At 37.7% G+C, this 17,386-nt stretch overlaps 1 protein-coding gene across 4 annotated transcripts in view; it reads right to left on the bottom strand.

Moving 5' to 3' along the window:
• AP4S1 (adaptor related protein complex 4 subunit sigma 1) overlaps positions 1–17,386 on the bottom strand; it is a 53,712-nt gene that overhangs the window by 26,597 nt on the left and 9,729 nt on the right. Inside the window, exon 1 of one of the 4 annotated variants that reach the window (XM_072622520.1) lies at positions 11,604–11,626. The exons of 2 other annotated variants lie outside the window; for them this stretch is intronic. The gene's annotated coding sequence lies outside the window, so the exon portion shown is untranslated. Of the gene's footprint in view, positions 1–9,120; positions 9,141–11,603; positions 11,627–17,386 lie in introns of those variants that run through there. One more of the 4 variants, XM_072622522.1, reaches the window with a different exon arrangement.

Here is a 17,386-nt window from a genome sequence, read left to right as displayed (position 1 = left end):
TTAGAATTTAAATCCACTCTGCGCTGGGTGGGTAGGGACTTGTCCAGTCTATGAGCTCCAGAGTGAATTGTGTTTGAGGCTTGAGCAAGAAATGTAGCCAGTAAACCGAGAGGAAAAAAGACAGCTTTTGGGCATGTACTGTACTTTCCCTTGGGTAGAACATCATAGGAGAGGAAAGGAGGAGGAGGAGAGCTGCCACTCACTCGTGGGTTATGTTTGTCCTTCATTCTTGAAGAGGACCATGACATCAAGATGGTTACATGACTTGCCACTGACTGATTTGAGTGAGGGAGGGCTGCACAAGGTCACCAACCTCACCTTCTTCTCCTGAGCCATGTGGGTCCAGTGACCTTGCACAGCCCTCCCTCCAACACAACAACAAACTCTGAAGCACCATTGTAACCAATTTTAAGTTAAAATTAGTGGGGCTAATACTTCTGATGGCAATACACATTTGGTAACATGAAAAAAGAATGGCATTAATGTTGTAGGTCATAAGATCAATTTTTAATATTCTTTTTACTTAATCACACACTGAATTTCTTTGGTTTTGAGATATGCGTATGTAGATTACTCCATAAACACTGCTGTCCATCTCCATCCTCAGACCTTACTTATCCTGACCTAGACAGCAACTTCAGATGACACCCCTTGCAACTAATTCTTTTTCTTTCTATAAATATTCCCATAGCTCACCAGGCTAAATGTCAAATTAAATCAAATCAGAAGACTTCAAGTGTCTACTCATCAGGCACTGTGAATAGGCAATGAACGACCATGGATAAACTCCTAATACAAAATGCAAGAAGAAATGCATGGAAAGGGTCCCACATGTACAAAAATATTTATAGCAGCACTCTTTGTGGTGGCCAAAAACTGGAAATCAAGGGGATGCCCATCAATTGGGGAATGGCTGAATAAATTGTGGTATATGAATGTAATGGAGTACTATTGTGCCATAAGAAATGATGAACAGGAAGACTTCAGAGAGGCCTGGAAAGAGTTATATGATCTGATGCTGAGTGAAAGGAGCAGAACCAGGAGAACTTTGTGCACAGCAACAACCCAAGAATTTTTTCTGGTAGACTTAGAACTTCATTGCAATGCAGGGACCTAAAAAACTCCCAATGGTCTTTTAAGGCAAAATGCCTTCCTCATCCAAAGAAAGAACTATGGAATTCAATCGCAGAATGTAGCAGATCATTTTCTTTTGTATTACGTTTTGGTTTGTTTTATGATTTCTCCCATTCATTTTAATTCTTCTACATAACATGACTAAGGTGAGGGTGTATTTAGGGGGAATGTATGTGTAGAACCCATATAGAATTGTATGCCATCTTGGGGAGGGAGGGGATAGGGAGGGAAAAAAAATATCTAGGTTATATGGAAGTGATTATGAAGCACTGAAAATAAATAAAATAATAATAATAATAAAGAAATAGAGAGCATGGATTCAAAAAAAAAAAGAAGAAATGCATGATATTTGTAATTTTTAAAAATTTTCCCATAGTTTTGGTGGGTAAAATGCTACTTCTTAGGGGCAGGGCCTCCCTTTTATATCTGTACCCCTCAGTGGACACTTCTATAGTGGACACTTCACAAGTGCTTCATGACTGATTGAAATCACTTGCAATTCAGTTTTCCACAGTTTAAGAAAACACATTTGTAATAAAGAAAATAGAAATAAAAAGTAAATTTAATCATCATTTCCTTGTTTGCAAGATGACAGCATTGGTCTAGATTATCATTTAAGTTCACTTTCAGTCCTAAAATTCTATGGTTCTATGCCTGGAGCCCAGGTTCTTGAAGACAAGTTGGATAAAGCAACTTTTTTTGTAGTACTTTTAACCTGTGCTAAGGACCTGTCAGTAACATTTGCTTGAAAATGTTGAGCTAAATGATAGAATTTTCAAAGAAGCATCCAGTTGCAGTAGAGATATTTACTGAGAACACTGGATTCATCACAACATTCATAGTGACATTTCTAAATGTCATATTTCCTTAAAATGTGCTACTTTGCAGAATAGATGTGCTGACACCAACTAACCAACATGGCAAGAACACAGAAACACTGGAGTAGCAATTACTAGCTCCTATTTACCCGTCCGTATTGACTTTGTTCTTGGAACAAAATTTGCCCCTAAGTACTTCTAAGACAGAAGAAAGTGACGGTGGTAGTAGTTAAGAAAATGGATTTTTCCCACAGTTTGGGGCAATATGCTTCTCCCTTTGAGTTGACAATTGACTCTTCTCTCTTTCTTTTTCATACGGTAATGTGGGTTTTTTTGGCCCCAGGTTTTATTTTTTCCTTTTCATTTAAATAGTTCTTGGAGGACATTATTGACAAGATTTTCTTTCCCATCAGATCCTTTCCAACTAGTGTCTTCAGCTTGTGGAAATGTGATTTCATAAGGTCATTTTCCAGAGCGCTCTGAAGCCCACAGGTTGGACAACAAGAGGTCCCTGCCCAAGCTCCACGAATGGCTGGCTTAGAGTGATGATCAACTGTAACAGCTTCTCTTTCCCTCCCAGTTGGATTTAGTTATTTTTTTTCTTTTGCTCATTAAAAGGGCCATTCCCTGACTACTTCTTAAGGAGGCCTGTTCACTGAATGGGCATTACATCCATCAAAGTGAGTATGTCCAAAGGTCCAGCCTAAAAAGGCCAACATCTCCCATTGCATCCTGGACCATCTCCAGTCATCCTGATGAATATCTGGTCACTGGATCCAGATGGCTCTGGAGGAGAAGTGAGGCTGGTGACCTGCACAGCCCTCCCTCACTCAAAACAAAGTCAAGTGCAAGTCACGTCATCTTTTCTCTGAAGGCAGGGTCCTCTTAGAAAACAAAGGACGAACACAACCAGATTAAAAAATTTACTGGATTATCTTCCTTTTTTTTTGTGAGGATTCTGACTGTATTTATTTTGCTTCTTCCAAGGTTTCTGTACATTTTTTGGTACCTGGCCTACACCTCTTTGGAGAAAGAACCAAATTAAAGACAGCTGACCTAGCTGTGTTTCCCACTGTGTGTTAGTAAATTGTTCCTGATGGGGTTCAGACTCTGCAAGCCTCCTTGAGCTCTCCCTGAATCTTCCCACTTAATTTAGTCTTTCTTACTCAAATCTAATCTTCCCATTTGTTCTGGCAGTCTCAGGAAGCCCATGGGCTTTTCATTATCACTGTGCTCAGGTCTCGGTTGCTCTCCCCACCCTTGATCCCATGAAAACCCCATTCCCCAGGCTGCTAACCACTCCCATCAAGATCCTCCCTAGAGTCTACCAGTATTCACCCCAGGGCACCCATCATTCCCATACCACCCCCATCAAGACCTCTGGATTGCCCCACCTGCTTCTTACTCAAGCCCTCCATTGTCTGACATCTCTTGATTGCCTCCAGCTGTTTCCAACCCTGGACCAGTCACTCTAGTCCCACTGAGGTCCTCCTTGGACTTCTCAAGACCCTCCCTAAACCTCTCCTCTCATCACCCTAGACTACCAGACCCCAGATCCCTCCTATAGTCTTTTCTGTATTTAAGTTCCATCTTGCCTCTATGGAGGTGCTCAAATTCAATCCAGCTCAGACTCTAACTAGCTGAGATTCTGTCTGGCTTAGGCTCCTTAAGAGTCAACCCAGTATGGCGAATCTTTAATAAACTTTGTTTTTCTTTGGCTTTAAGAAGTCTTGAGTCGAATTCATTTCAGCAGGACTCGGCGTATTGGTATTTTGGGGTCCCCAGCACCCCTAAACCTTGTCAGTTCCTACCATACATTCTAAGAACTAATTGAACAGTCTAATCACCTTTACTGCTTTCTCAGCAACTGAATATTTGAATTTCCCCATTATTAGCAGACAATGATTCACAGCTCCATTAGTTTAGTTACACAAAAAGAGCTTGTTCAATTCTGATCCAAGTTGTGATATAGATCCAAATAATAAAGCCTGACATTTCACTGAACAGATATGAGCTAGTAAATCTGGCAAAGAGTTTTTATGTAAAAAGTCTGATAGTATTTTCCAATTTATTTACATTATATGTGCAACTGTGGTTTAAGTGGAAAGGGGATTATAATTGAGGTTAGAAGACCAGGGTTCTGCTACTTATTACATAGGTGACCCTGGGGAAGTCACTTAACCTCTTTGGGGCTGTTTTCTCACCTGTTACATGAGCAAGTTCAGGTAGCTCTAGATTACAGCTCTAGATCTATAATCCTATGATTAAATAGCTCCCTTTTAGCTCTAAATCCTACAATCCAAGAAATCAGAGATGTTCTTTCCAGAAAAAAAACCCCAAAGTAGGCTGAAATGAACTTTCGGACTATGAAGAAGTTGAAAGGTTACGCTTTTCATATGAAGGGAATACATAATATTATTTACTTTACAATTTTATAGCACTTTTCCAAAACTGGGATCTATTTTCAACCATTCCTTTTTCCCAGTTCCATTTGCAAATTAGATCAATTTCTCTTAAAGTCAAAATTGCCCTTCTCTCCTTGTCAAGAGGCTTATAAGGTCTTTTAGAGCAGGGCAGCGATAGCATGTTTGCCATTTGTTATTGCCTTCCATTACCTAACGTAAGCTGAGAATTTAAGGTTTTAGGATATAGAAGATGAATTATATAAGTGTGAAATGCTACAGATCTTCCAGTATTTCTATAATGATCTGTTCTCATCATTAATGAAAGAGGAACCACACTTAAGACTTAAAATCTCAGAATCGTATATGATGAAGATAGAAAATGAAACTCAAGAACATGAAATGGAAAAGAGTGGCTAGAGTACACCAAACATACATAGAAGAAATCCATGCTAGCATGATTTTTAAGGTACTCTTGGATTTTCAAGATATTTCAAATTAGAGAAAATTACAAAGGAATGGGGCTCATGCATAGTATTCCTGCCCGCTAAAAGCAGCTAAGTAGCCATCAGTAATTCATGACAGAGGGGTATATAGATAGAAAACAATTTATTAAGCATTTACTGTGTGCCAGGTATGGTACTAAATGCTAAAGATACAAGTACAAGCATATAAGAAAGTATCTGACCTCCAGAAGCTTACATGTTAATGGAGGAAGACAACACCCAAAGGGGAGCTAGAAAGGAGGAGGGAGATGGCTGGGAAGTTGGGTGGAGGTCTGATCCTAGGCAAGATAAGAGAAAAGCTCACTAATAAGTATTCGGAATCACAGGGACAGAGTCCCAGGTTCCAGTGAGTAGGAAATGAGGATGATATGAGAAAGGAACAGGCAGGTTTCCAAAGACAATTTTCTTCAATTGAAGACGTTCACAGTTATCCAAATGACTGAGGCATAGCAAATATGAGATCCTGCTTTGTTTATTATTACCAAAAATATTTAATTCAGTATAGCAAAGTATAGCTATAAAGGCTCTGTACTCATGAATATGCGCAAGATTGCTTGATGTAATGATCCATTAATTATCATGATAAAAACAGGCATAAAACAGAAACAAATGTCTGTGAAAACTAGTTGGCATTGTTGTGTAAGACATACTTTATAAAATCCAAATGAATGCAAGAAGATTTCTCTATAGCTGGTGCAATTATCCAGATGCTCCCATTTGTGTATCATATTGGGTTGGTTTCACTGAGCCTTAGAGAACCACAGAGCTTCAATGAGATCCATGACTACTCTAAACAGAACTATCTAATAATTCACACAAGAAAAATCAGTTGCATAATAAATGCAAATTGACCAAATTATGACATACAATTGGAATTGTAGCCTATCCTAGAGTTATCCTATATTATCATATAAATATATCTTAATGGAAGACAATGACATAGGTTCAGAATTAAGTGGGAAGAGATCAAGCTGACTTGTGTTAGATCATTTTTTAACACTCAGTGACCCTAAATTGCTTCATCTTTCTCTCTTTCTGGCCATCTCAGTCTCTCCCTCTGTCTCTCATACATGCACATCTTTGAAAAAACTACCTTTTTTCTTCAATTATTTGGCATTTCTTTTTTCACTTCCTTCCCTTCACCACCGGAGGAAAAAAGGAAAACCCTTGTAACAAGCATGCATGGTCAAGCAAAACAAACTTACACATTGGCCGTGTCTACAAACATGTCTCATTCTATAAACTGAATCCATCACTTCTCCATCAGGAAAGTTGGTCTTCTGGAATTGTAGTTGGTCATTGTGTTGATCAGAGTTCTCAAGTCTTCAAAAATTGTTCATTTTTACAATACTGTTGTTATAGTATCAATTGTTCTCCTGGTTTTACTCACTGCACTCAGTATCACTTCATATCTGTCTCCCCAGGATTCTCTGAAACCATCTCTTTCATCATTTCTTACACCATAACAGTACTCCATTACATTCCTATGCCATAACTAGTTCAGTCATTTCCCAGTTAATGGACATGTCCTTAGTAAAAAGAGCTACTAAGTATATTTTATTGTACATGTAGGACTTTTTTTTCCCTTTGGGCTAGTAGTATTTTATCATTCAGTCAAAAGGAATGCACATTTAGTGACTTTTGGAGAACCATTCCAAATTGCTTTCCAGAAGAGCTGAAACAATTCACAGTTCCACCAACAGTGCATTAACATGTCTGTTTTCCCACAGTCCTTCATTTGTCATTTTTCTCTGTGAAGAACTTTGAATATCTGCTGGGTATAAGGTGGAATCTCAGGGTGGCTTTAATTTGCATTTCTCTAATTATTAGTGATTGTGAGAATTTTTTTTCACATAGCTTTACATAGTTTGGGTTTCTCCTCTTGAAACTCATCAGTATCATTTGGCCATTTTTATCAACTGGGAAATGGTTCTTTTAAATTTGAATTAGTTTCTTACATACACATAGACATGCTTATATAATAATTTAAATATCAGTTCCTTCTTATAAATGAGGCTTCTATTGGAGAAACTTGTTAAGAAGATCTTTTCCCAGTTAACTGTTTCCTTATATCAGTTACACTGAATTGACGCAAAAACATTTTAATTTTATGTAATCGAAATTGTCAATTTTTAAACTTCAGTTGGGTGACCTTAGGGAAGCCACTCGTTCGTTTTAGTTTCCTCAGCTCTAAAATGAGGATAATAGTACCTACCTCAAGACTGGTGTGAGGATCAAACGAGGTAGTCCTTGCAATGTGTTTGGCAGGCAGTATATACACTTATCCTTTCTGCTCCACCTTCTCTATCTCTCACATAGATACTGACTGTATGACCCTGGGCAAGTCACTTAATCACTCAATGTCCAAATCACCTCTAAAAATATATTGCAGGGTAAGTGCCAATCTGCATCTCCTTACTGAGAGTTCCCTATTCCAATAAAATCATAAGTTTGGTCCAAAAAAATTTTTAAAAGTCATTGGTGTACTTTGTTTTCCTAATTCTACTTATTTCACTCTGTATTTATTCATGTCTTTCCATGTTTTTCTAAATTCTTCATATTTATTTTTATGCTATAAAAATATCCCATTATACTGACACAAACCATTTGTTTAGCTATTCTCCAACTGATGGTATGTACTTGAAGTACATGTTCTCTTAACAACACCACCCGCTGGTGCTACATAGCTGCAAATCATGGAATAAGTCTCTCAGAAGAATAAAAATTGGAGGTAATCCAAAGGAAATCAGAAATGTGGATGGTGTGCAGAAGCAAACTGCAATATATTGCTAATGATGATTTACATGCGGATGACATTTTGCTGACTACATCAGACCCTGAAAAATTGCATAGCCTCTTAAAAGAGATCCATGATGACTCTAAAGCATTTAGCCCAACCAGCCACTCAGGAAATGAATAAAGAATACTTTTTGCTCAGACTATGATATGAAATTGCATGTACAATCTGCAGAGTTAATATGTATACATGTATATGTGTGTGTGTATAAATTTGTAGGTATATATGAGTGACAGTATAGCACATGGGGACAGGGAGATGGTCTCAGAGCCAGAAAGACTTGAGTTCAAGACTCACCTCAAACACAAAATGTCTATGTAACCCAGAGCAAGTTGTTCAGTAAGTTCTCTAAGACTATAGAGAGAAGATGCTGAGCTACATGGGTTGAGGAAATTTTCAGATAATCTTGGATTGAATGTAAATGGAAAATGAGTTTATCTCAGAATTCTTTAGGAGGAAGAAGTGAGCTGTATTGTTCCTAGGAATTGCAAAATAATTGTGAGTTCTTCCCTTATACAAACAAGGCTCTTTAACAACAATATTTTTACAGAGAAGCAGGATGGCTTTAAGCCATGAACCACTATAGTCTCCAAAAAACTGAAACTAAGGATGACACAAACTGCCATAAAGACACATACAATGTGTGTCAGTAGGCTGCAACATATTATAAATAAGGAGAAGTGTTGTAAAGGAACACTATCATCAAAGAAATATATTTTCAAAAAGATGGCACAGTCATGTGGTTAGAGTAGGGATAAATGATGGTCAGTCTGCTCTGCTGGTATCCGTGAAATGTTAAGACAACGAGACAGAGGCCCCATATGTTAGGTGGGTCCCCCATGGGAAACTTAGGGAAGAACTTGCATAAAGAGTCACAAAGGATGATCAAAGATGGGGTGAAACTTATATTGCTAGAGGGATATGTTACAGGAAATATCCACACTGCTGAAATGACAGATACATTGGAACACCTGAGTATTTCCAGAAAGGATGTTTTTGTACACTGCTGAGCTACGAGTTACTAAGGGAATCTCAAGACCATGACACTGCCTGAGGATTTTCATGCAGTGGCCAGCAGGGCTGGACAAGCTGAGGCATTAAAGTCTACCAGTAAGGTTATACTTTGAGGAGGACCATGAGCAAGCTTTGGGTTCAATGTGGGGGTGTGGGGAGGGTAGGTAGGGCCTAGGAGGGGAAGGGAAAATTATTGGAGCAATGACTGTGAAATACAAAGGAATAAGGACCAGAGGCAGCAGCCATGGACCCAAGGACAGGGTTGGCAAAGAGGTAGCTACCAGATTCAAGTGGTAAGACAGAAAGACAATCCTAGGTTAGGTTGCAGTTCAAAGAAACCAAGTATCCAAAAGACTGAGCTTGGGCAAAGAGTTTCTATACAATTTGTCATGTTCAATAAGGTGGGAATGCCTGCATCCTTTCACATTGTCATGTGATGCTAGCCTTACCATCCTTGTTGCTCTAAATAATCTTCAGCTGTGGAAGGCTCCCATCCACCACCTGCATTTCTTGAAATGGCAGCAGACAGGGCTGGTGGTGGAGAAGAATGAGAACTGATGTAACCCTTACAAAATTAACCATGTGGTATGCCTAACCTTTCCTATTATATTCCTTGAGGACAAGGACTGTCTCATTTTTGTGTCCCTAAAAATCAGCCCAGTGCCTTATATTCAGTATGTATTTAATAAATGTTAAATTGAATTCGTTGAGTAACTATAGAAATATAGACTAGAAAACAGATACCTTGAAAAGAATTTATGTGCAATTAAAAGAAATGTGTATATATATATCTTTTATAAATGGATTATTACATAGTCTAACTGAAAATATCACTTTTATTTTTGTTCATTAGTCATAGCTTCTGATGTGTGTATATATGTGGAAAAAGGGAGAGACTGCAGCTAATTTGATCCAAAATACTTCACGTTAAAATAAACACTCTAAAAAATGCGTGTGCCTAGGAATGTGCAAGTACATAATTTTTTTACACAGTATGAATTGTAGAACTGGAAGTGACCTTTAACATAATTTATTAAAACTTCCTCCGTTTATAAATGAAAAAACTAAACGTCCTGATGAGGCTGCACAGAAATGAGTGGAACAGCCAGGCCTAGAGCCACCTATGTCTCCTGATGCTCTTAGCACCGTGATGGCTTTGACACATACACACACCTACTTAGGCTAGCCATGGATGTCACCTCATTTTCCTGGCTAGCAAGGGAACCCTTCTAAATGTGTTTTGTAGTATAACTACTTTGCTCTTCCTTTTTGTGATAAGGCTACTGGTATATTCTTGTAAGAATAACTTGCATATAAATTATTTCTCTATAATAACTAATTCAGTTTACAATTGGTGTTTGAATTCTTGAGTACTCCTCTGATAAATGTGAAAGTAATAAGGAAATCGATCATTTAAATATGACTACATTTTCTTCAGTTTCATAAGATAGCAATTACTGATTTCAATGCATTGGAATTTAAAAGAATTTCTGATTAAGAATATAGTTCCAAAATTATAGGCCATTAAGTTGCAAAAATAGGCAGTGGAATCATAAAATTGCAGATTCTTTGATTTAAATATGAAAAGAGAATTTAGAATCATGAATTGGCTAAATAAGCAATCTTACAGTGGAAAAAACATTGGATTATGAGACAAGAAAGTTTCATTCTGGTCAAGCTCTGATCCAACCTTATTAAATAAATCACTTAATTTCTCTGAGCTTCCGTTTCCTCAAGGAAAAATGAGGAGGCTAGCCTAAATTCTCTCTGAGGTCCCTCCTAGAAATAAGATTAGACAGGGTTATTGAAATCTAATCATTCTTTATTTTATGTATTAAATAACTAGCAGAATATCTTATTCTATGTAGTAGATATATTTCAGAAAAGTTGCATATAAATGATTTTTTTGTTAGTTCTTACCATATTTTAAATATGGGACACACATAATGGTTTCCTCTGTAAAACAATTTTTTGTAAAGTAAATAATCATTCTTTAATTTATGTTATAAATATGGAATTCCTTAAAGCAAGCTAGTACCGTGTATTTACCTAAGTCTCTGACCTATAGGTTAAAACTTGGGCTGCTTTCTATTGGCAGAGGAAGCCATGTGAATACAAGAGTTTTAAAACAAGAATGTATTCAAACTCATAAAGTGTCTTGTTCATTCTAACGTACTCACCATATTTCTTATGTTCCATGGAAATAGGTTTTTAACTATTATACATTTTTAAATTGGAAAATAAATATTTTGGAATATCCTCTAAATTAGGATAAATAAAAATTATTTTGGGAAAAAAATGAAATTAGATATTTTGGAAAGCTGCTTTAATTCTTTCATGGATCAACACCATCATTTAGTACATTAATATCCTCGGAGTAAATTAATATTCCAGTTCAAAATAGTGATTTAAAAGAAGCAATGCCCAACGCTTAATTTAAAGTCAAGGAGTTGCTACCTACCTTGAAGGATCAGGCCCATTATTTACCAATGACATAGCTACAGTGAACTCCAATTGAGAAGAGTTAATTCTAAGTCACAAAGTTTGGTAGCATCAGGGTAAGACTGCCACAGTAACTATTTGAAAGTCAATGTGTGCTCCTAAGGTGACTCAAGATATGATGTTTTCATGAGACTCATGGCTCTTGAGTGCCTGAGGGAAGCAGTAATGAACCAGTGACTAGTACCTCCAAGAAATGTTTGGATTCAATTTTACCAGTATGAGGCAGATAAGAACAGTTCAGTACAAAAACTTCAGTTTTGGAAGTTTTTGATGGAATCTCACATCCCACCCACTACCCCCACCTCCAATAGTATTTGTAAATTTAATCTGGCTCCTAAGCACATGAACTACATTAAAAAAAAGTCACATTCCTAACTGATTAAGTTATAGGCATTCTTAGCCTGGAGCCTAAAATACTATTTTTACTCACCGAAGAAGATCCACCAGGTACAGATGAAATTTGGAAATACCCTACCAAATAAGCTACAACATGTTTATTTGCGTTTGTCATCAGCCTCTGTGGCTCTCTGATTTACAGGTCAACTAATTCAATCATCTTCTCTCCTACTTCAAATAAATATAACATACCAACTGCATGCAGCCAGCCTAAGGGAAGTTTGCAGACACATCCCTCTGAATTTAGTACCAGTCTCATTCAGATCAGATGTCAGAGTGGAATACACAGTTGCTTAAATGGCCTGCTTGGCTGCCCTTTGCTCAGAAGCAATTTCAGCTATTTTACATTCCAGAGTAAAGTGTAGCAACTTGTTACAGCTCACACTTAAAATGTAAATAAGAGATTAAACTTGTCAGACAAGACTCTACAAATGCTACCCAAAGGATATACATAAATACATACATACAAACATATGTGCATGTATCTTATAGAAGAAACAGCTCGATCTTAGGGCTGTTACTTTAATACTTCAATAAATTATTTTTAGACTACCCTCAAGTAGAACTATTTGAATCACAGGGCTGTCAGATATTTTAATTTTCCATTAAACTATTTAAAATGAAAAGAAGGTAAAATTTTAATTGTAATAGGCAATAAAAGCTTTAAAAGGTTCTCTGATCCATCTTCTTTCCTTCTTTTTTTGGGGTAATAGGCATTTATTCGCTTTAGGCTAAGTTTTTTGTTTTATCAAAGCAAAAGACTGCGATCTTTTTATTACTGATTTTTAATTTAAGTTCAACTAGGAAACCTCTAAAGACAGTGGTATCCATCACTCCCACAAAGAAGGGTTCAGTAATTGACTTCCTGGACACTCTCCTCTGCTCTGCTGGTCTTCCAACAGAAGGCAAACCACTTTTCCATGCTTGTTAAATTATTACCTAGGAAGAGTCTGGCAATTTTCCATTCAGCTAAATTTTCTGGCCATTTTGTTTTGATCTGAACTATAAAAACTTGGTCTTTTGCTTCCTTCTTAGCCAAATGTCCAGTAGGGATTTGGACTTGGACAGTGACTTTTTTTCCCATTTTGACATCAGGTTACTCTGCGTGGGATACATATTAATATAGAATTATCACAGTCTATTACTTTCTGACTCATATTAACCAGGAGAAAATCCTGATGCCAGACTGAATTTTTAAAAAGTACAGTATGTTATGTTTCCAAAAGGCTATTTTTTTCTTCTCTAATTTGTAAACAGCTCTTCTTTTTTCTATCCACTGTCGCCAGTGTTTTGAATGGTTTGAGGGTGCTGTGGTGTTCCTTGATTTCCACAGTTTCTTGGCTATGAGCAATCAGTGAAATGAGAAGCGGATATCTGATCTCATCTGGCAGGTTAAGTCTCAGTTCAGGTCAAAGTTGCCTCCTCTTTGGTTCCACTTGCATTATAAAATTCTCTTGTTGGCATTTTGAATGTCTGCCCATTCTCCTCGAAGATCTTTCTCGAGGTCTCTCAACCACTTGCTTATGATTTGACTGTATTTATAGATGTGAACACTAAATCTTTCCCCTGAGTGTCTGTATCACCTCAAAAATTATATAAACAGTACTTCTTGATGGAGGAATGATTTTGAAACCAGATCATGTGGCACTTTACTGCCAAAACAAAGTGGAAAGTAGCATAAGAGAGAGTCATCTTTAGGGAGTTTTAGAGACAGTCAAAGTCTTGGATTATCTAGTTTAATCCTCTCATTTTGTAGGTGAGGAAATTGATAATTACGAACGTTCTTTCCAATACTACTATATTCAATTCAACAAACATGTCTTAGCTGTGTTACACATGCCTGTTGAATAACTGGGTCAGGGGCTGACCAGAAAGACAAGAATGAAGACAGTCTGACTTCACAAAACTTACATTCTGGAGTCAAGGGCATAATATATTCATAGAAATGTATGTACAAAGCATGTACAAAGTAAACAGACAGTAATTTGGGGATGTGGGGGGGGCACTAAAAATTGGGAGGGTCAAGAGAGGGATCAAAAAGTGCAAGTTGAGCAGAGTCTTAAATAACATGAGAGACTCCAAGAAGGAGAGGGAAGGGGTGAGAGAGAACCTTCCAGGCTGTGAAAAATCACATAGCGGGGAGACATCATGTGTGGGGAACGGCCGGGAGGCCAGTCTGACCAGAGCAGGAAATGTGTGTGAGTGAGGAATGCCAACTATGTTTGGAAAGAGAGGTTGGGATTAAACTGTAAAGATACTAAAGCAGAAGACTTTTGTATTTTATCTTCGAGGCAATTCTTTGAATTATACAGCACCTTTACAATGTGCTTCTCTACCGGGTTAGAAGTGAAGAATCCAGAAAAGTAGTTTTGGACCTGGAACTAAAATGACAAAGCTGATAATGGGAGAAGGTAGAAAGCCTAGGCTCTGTATGCAAGGCAGGCAGTTTCTTTGTGTGCAACATGGAGGGGAGTATGAGGAAAACTCTTTAATATTACTTTTTACAGATGCATACAAATATATTCTGATCTGTTCCTGTGATTTCGTTACTCTGCTGTAACCTATGGTCTCAGAGAATGCTCTGAAGAAGTGAAAAGTTAAGTAACTTGCTCATGGCCAAACAGCCATTATATTTCAAAGGCAAGTCTTGAACCTAACTTCTATCCACCATGCTACACTTCTCCTTGCAGGCATTTTTTAATGTCAGAAAGCTCTACTCTCTGTGTCATGAGGGTATTTACTTGTGACAAGCCGTGTTTCATTAAAAGGAAGGCTCAAAGCCTCCCCTAAATATGGTACAGTTTTCAAAACCGTGTTCCAGGTCTAGCACAGGGAGACCCTTCTCTCCCTTCACACTCAAACAGGGTAAACATTTTAATTAGACCCAGAACTCATTCTTAATACTATGGTCCTAAACACATCACAAACTCTATTACCATCTCATTTTGTTATGTCACTTGTCACCACAGCCTTCACCCTGATATTGCAAAAATGCTGAGTGCTGTGTTTGTGAAGTATATTGAGTTCTTTGGGGAAAAGAGGCCTGATAGAGTGTCATATGAGATATGGGAATCAGAAAAGACATTAGAGATAATATTCCTAGAGAAGAGGAAACTGAGGCCTGGAGACTTTGCCTAAGGTCACATAGTATAAAGTTAAAAAGATATACATCAAAGTATAAAGTTGCTTGTGAATTTAAGTGAGTATTCCCAGGTGAGCCATGGGGCTCATGAATCAGATACCAGCAAAACTGGAAAGAAGGGATTTGAACATTACCTATGCTCAACTTAGCAACCTGGAATTTTTTCACAAGCTTCTGCTGACACACCTTCGACACACCTTTCTTGTTTATGTAGCCTACTCAAGAGATATGACAACCCCTTTCAAAGCTTGAAGTAGAAAAGTAGTTATAGACAGGTGTCTGGAGATTAGACTGAAGGTACAAACAGGTATTTCTGAAGCTGAAAAGTGGTGGTCAGAAAATGTGAAGAACCTAAGAAGGTGTAGGAAAGCTTTGGGCAAAGACTAAAGCAAACAAGGAAGGTTTTAAAGGTGAGATTTGAAAGAGGAAATGACTCACTAGCAGCTTGCAGGGAGGGAGTTCCAGTTAGGTGAGGTAAGAGGAATAAAATAATTGCAACAGAGATACTGGAGATGATTTTTAGACAGAGTGATCACTTACTAGAGAATAAAGGGATCTTGGACATTTTGTAGGCTTTTACTTAAAGAAATCAGCCCCAAATGCTGGGCATTATCACAACAGGATTAGAAGTAAAACAAAATATTATTCTAATCTTGTCTAAGGACATGATATCTCCTTCCTTCTATTACCTTGTGCAGTTTGAGTCATGGAATCTTAAGAAAGGCAAGCTAATGATCAGAGGAAAATAAATTTAGGGAAAGGAGGAGTGTTCATATGGAAAGAATTCAAAGGATTAGAGCTTGGAAGTCTTGGGAAGAAGAACTGAAGAGAGACATGCTTGAAGTTTATAAATTCCTGAAGGGTGTGAGCTGGGTAAAGATGGAACTGTTTAGCAAATCCAGTAATACTTTAATTAGTAAGCACTGAAACCTGAAGCTTGAGACAGTTTGAGGATAAATATAAGGAAACAGGTATTTTTATAGATATTAGCTATGTTACCATTACTTGTTATATTGTAGATCCAGGACAGGATAACAAGTATACTTCTAATCTTTTGAGGCTGTAATGGAGAACAGTCATGTCTTCCCACAAACCATTTCTTGTCCATAACATAAGGAAGTTTAACTCCATGTGGTGGTTTTACCCCTCCAGTACTCTATGGTCCAGCCAAACCAGCCGTTTTGCTGCTCATCATATATGAGAGTACATCTCTTGCCTCTCATACTCACTTCACCTCAACCTCTCAGAATCTCAAGCTTCCTTCAAAACTTAGCACAAATAACATCTACAAGAAGCCCCTCCTGCCTGCTTGACTAGCTAGTGCTTCTCTCTCATTACCTTATATTTACTTTTGATATATTTTATTTTTTCCTGCTTATAAAACCATATTTATATGTCCTCCCTTTGTCCAATCCTAAGCCTACAGCTTTCTCCAGAGGAGGTGGAGGCAGGATTGATGGGAGTAGAAATAGCTCCTTCACATAGCAAAGATGATGAGGAAGACCACCATCAGGCAAGAGAGCCCCATGTTTTCAGAGAGGGCAAAGCCCAGGATAGGCTGAAGAAGGAAAGGCATGCTTAGCATAACCAATGATGAGGCTTCCAAAGACAGTCCTGTTCCTACCGCAAGAGCCAGCACCCCTACAGTGGCAGCCCCAGCCCTGCTGAACTTGGCTGTTCTATCAGCCTGAGACAGCACTGATTTGGAAGCCATGTCTGGGGATGAGTGAGGTCATGGAATCTAATGCTGCCGAGATGCTGAGGCTCTCATCTGTTCGAATCTCTGAATGGAAGAAATAAATGGGAATAGAGAGATCTAATTCCAGATATCACTATCTTCTTGCTAGGCAGTAAGTTTGGCCATTTTATTGGTAATGGTGTAGAAATTGTTTTTTGTAAGCTGTTATATGGACAATGTTTTTTAAATCTGCACTTTTAGACTAAGAAAATAGTAGAATTTACTGAAGAAAAAGAGTTTGCAAAATATGCCTTGTTTTAGCTTCATATATGGAAGAAAAACCCCCAACTAGATTGGGAGACCTAGATTTAGTCCAAGTTCAGTCACTGACTAGCTGTTTGACTTTTTTCTGCAGGTCATTAGTAGCTCTGAACCTTAGTTTCTTCATGTGTAAAATAAGAGAGTTAATCTAGATGACCTGTAATGAGAGCAACCATTTGCTGATATTAAGAAAGGAAATTCTACTTTCAATAAGGTTTTCTAAAAATATATATCCTTAATCAGACTATGTGTCCTGATTTTTGGTTTAGAAAATATGGCTTTAAGGTAAATGGGTCCATAACATATACATACACATTTATTTATTCATTCTATCTATCTATCTATCCATCTACCTATCTATCTATCACTCTTTCAGACTTGTCCTGGTAACTGGGGAAAAAACTGGAGGAGAAAAAAAATTTCAGGACTTCTGAGATGCTATTTAAAACAAAAGCCAGTTAAAGTACAAAATATGCAAAGTTTACACACTTAGATTCTGCCACAAACATAAATTACCTTTATGAAACACGTTAAGTCATTATCAAAATTGATTTACAATAAGCTTTCCAAAACCCCTGAATTAGCTACCCCCTCCCCACTGGGGATAGCCAGGTGACACAGTGGATAAAATGCTGGTCCTGGAGTCAGAAGACTCATCTTTAGTTTAAATCTGGCC

Source organism: Notamacropus eugenii, chromosome 7 (genome assembly GCF_028372415.1).
Source record: "Notamacropus eugenii isolate mMacEug1 chromosome 7, mMacEug1.pri_v2, whole genome shotgun sequence".
NCBI classification, from domain to species: Eukaryota; Metazoa; Chordata; class Mammalia; order Diprotodontia; family Macropodidae; genus Notamacropus; species Notamacropus eugenii.
Note: the sequence above shows the minus strand (reverse complement) of the source record. Positions and strands in the feature narration are given on the sequence as shown.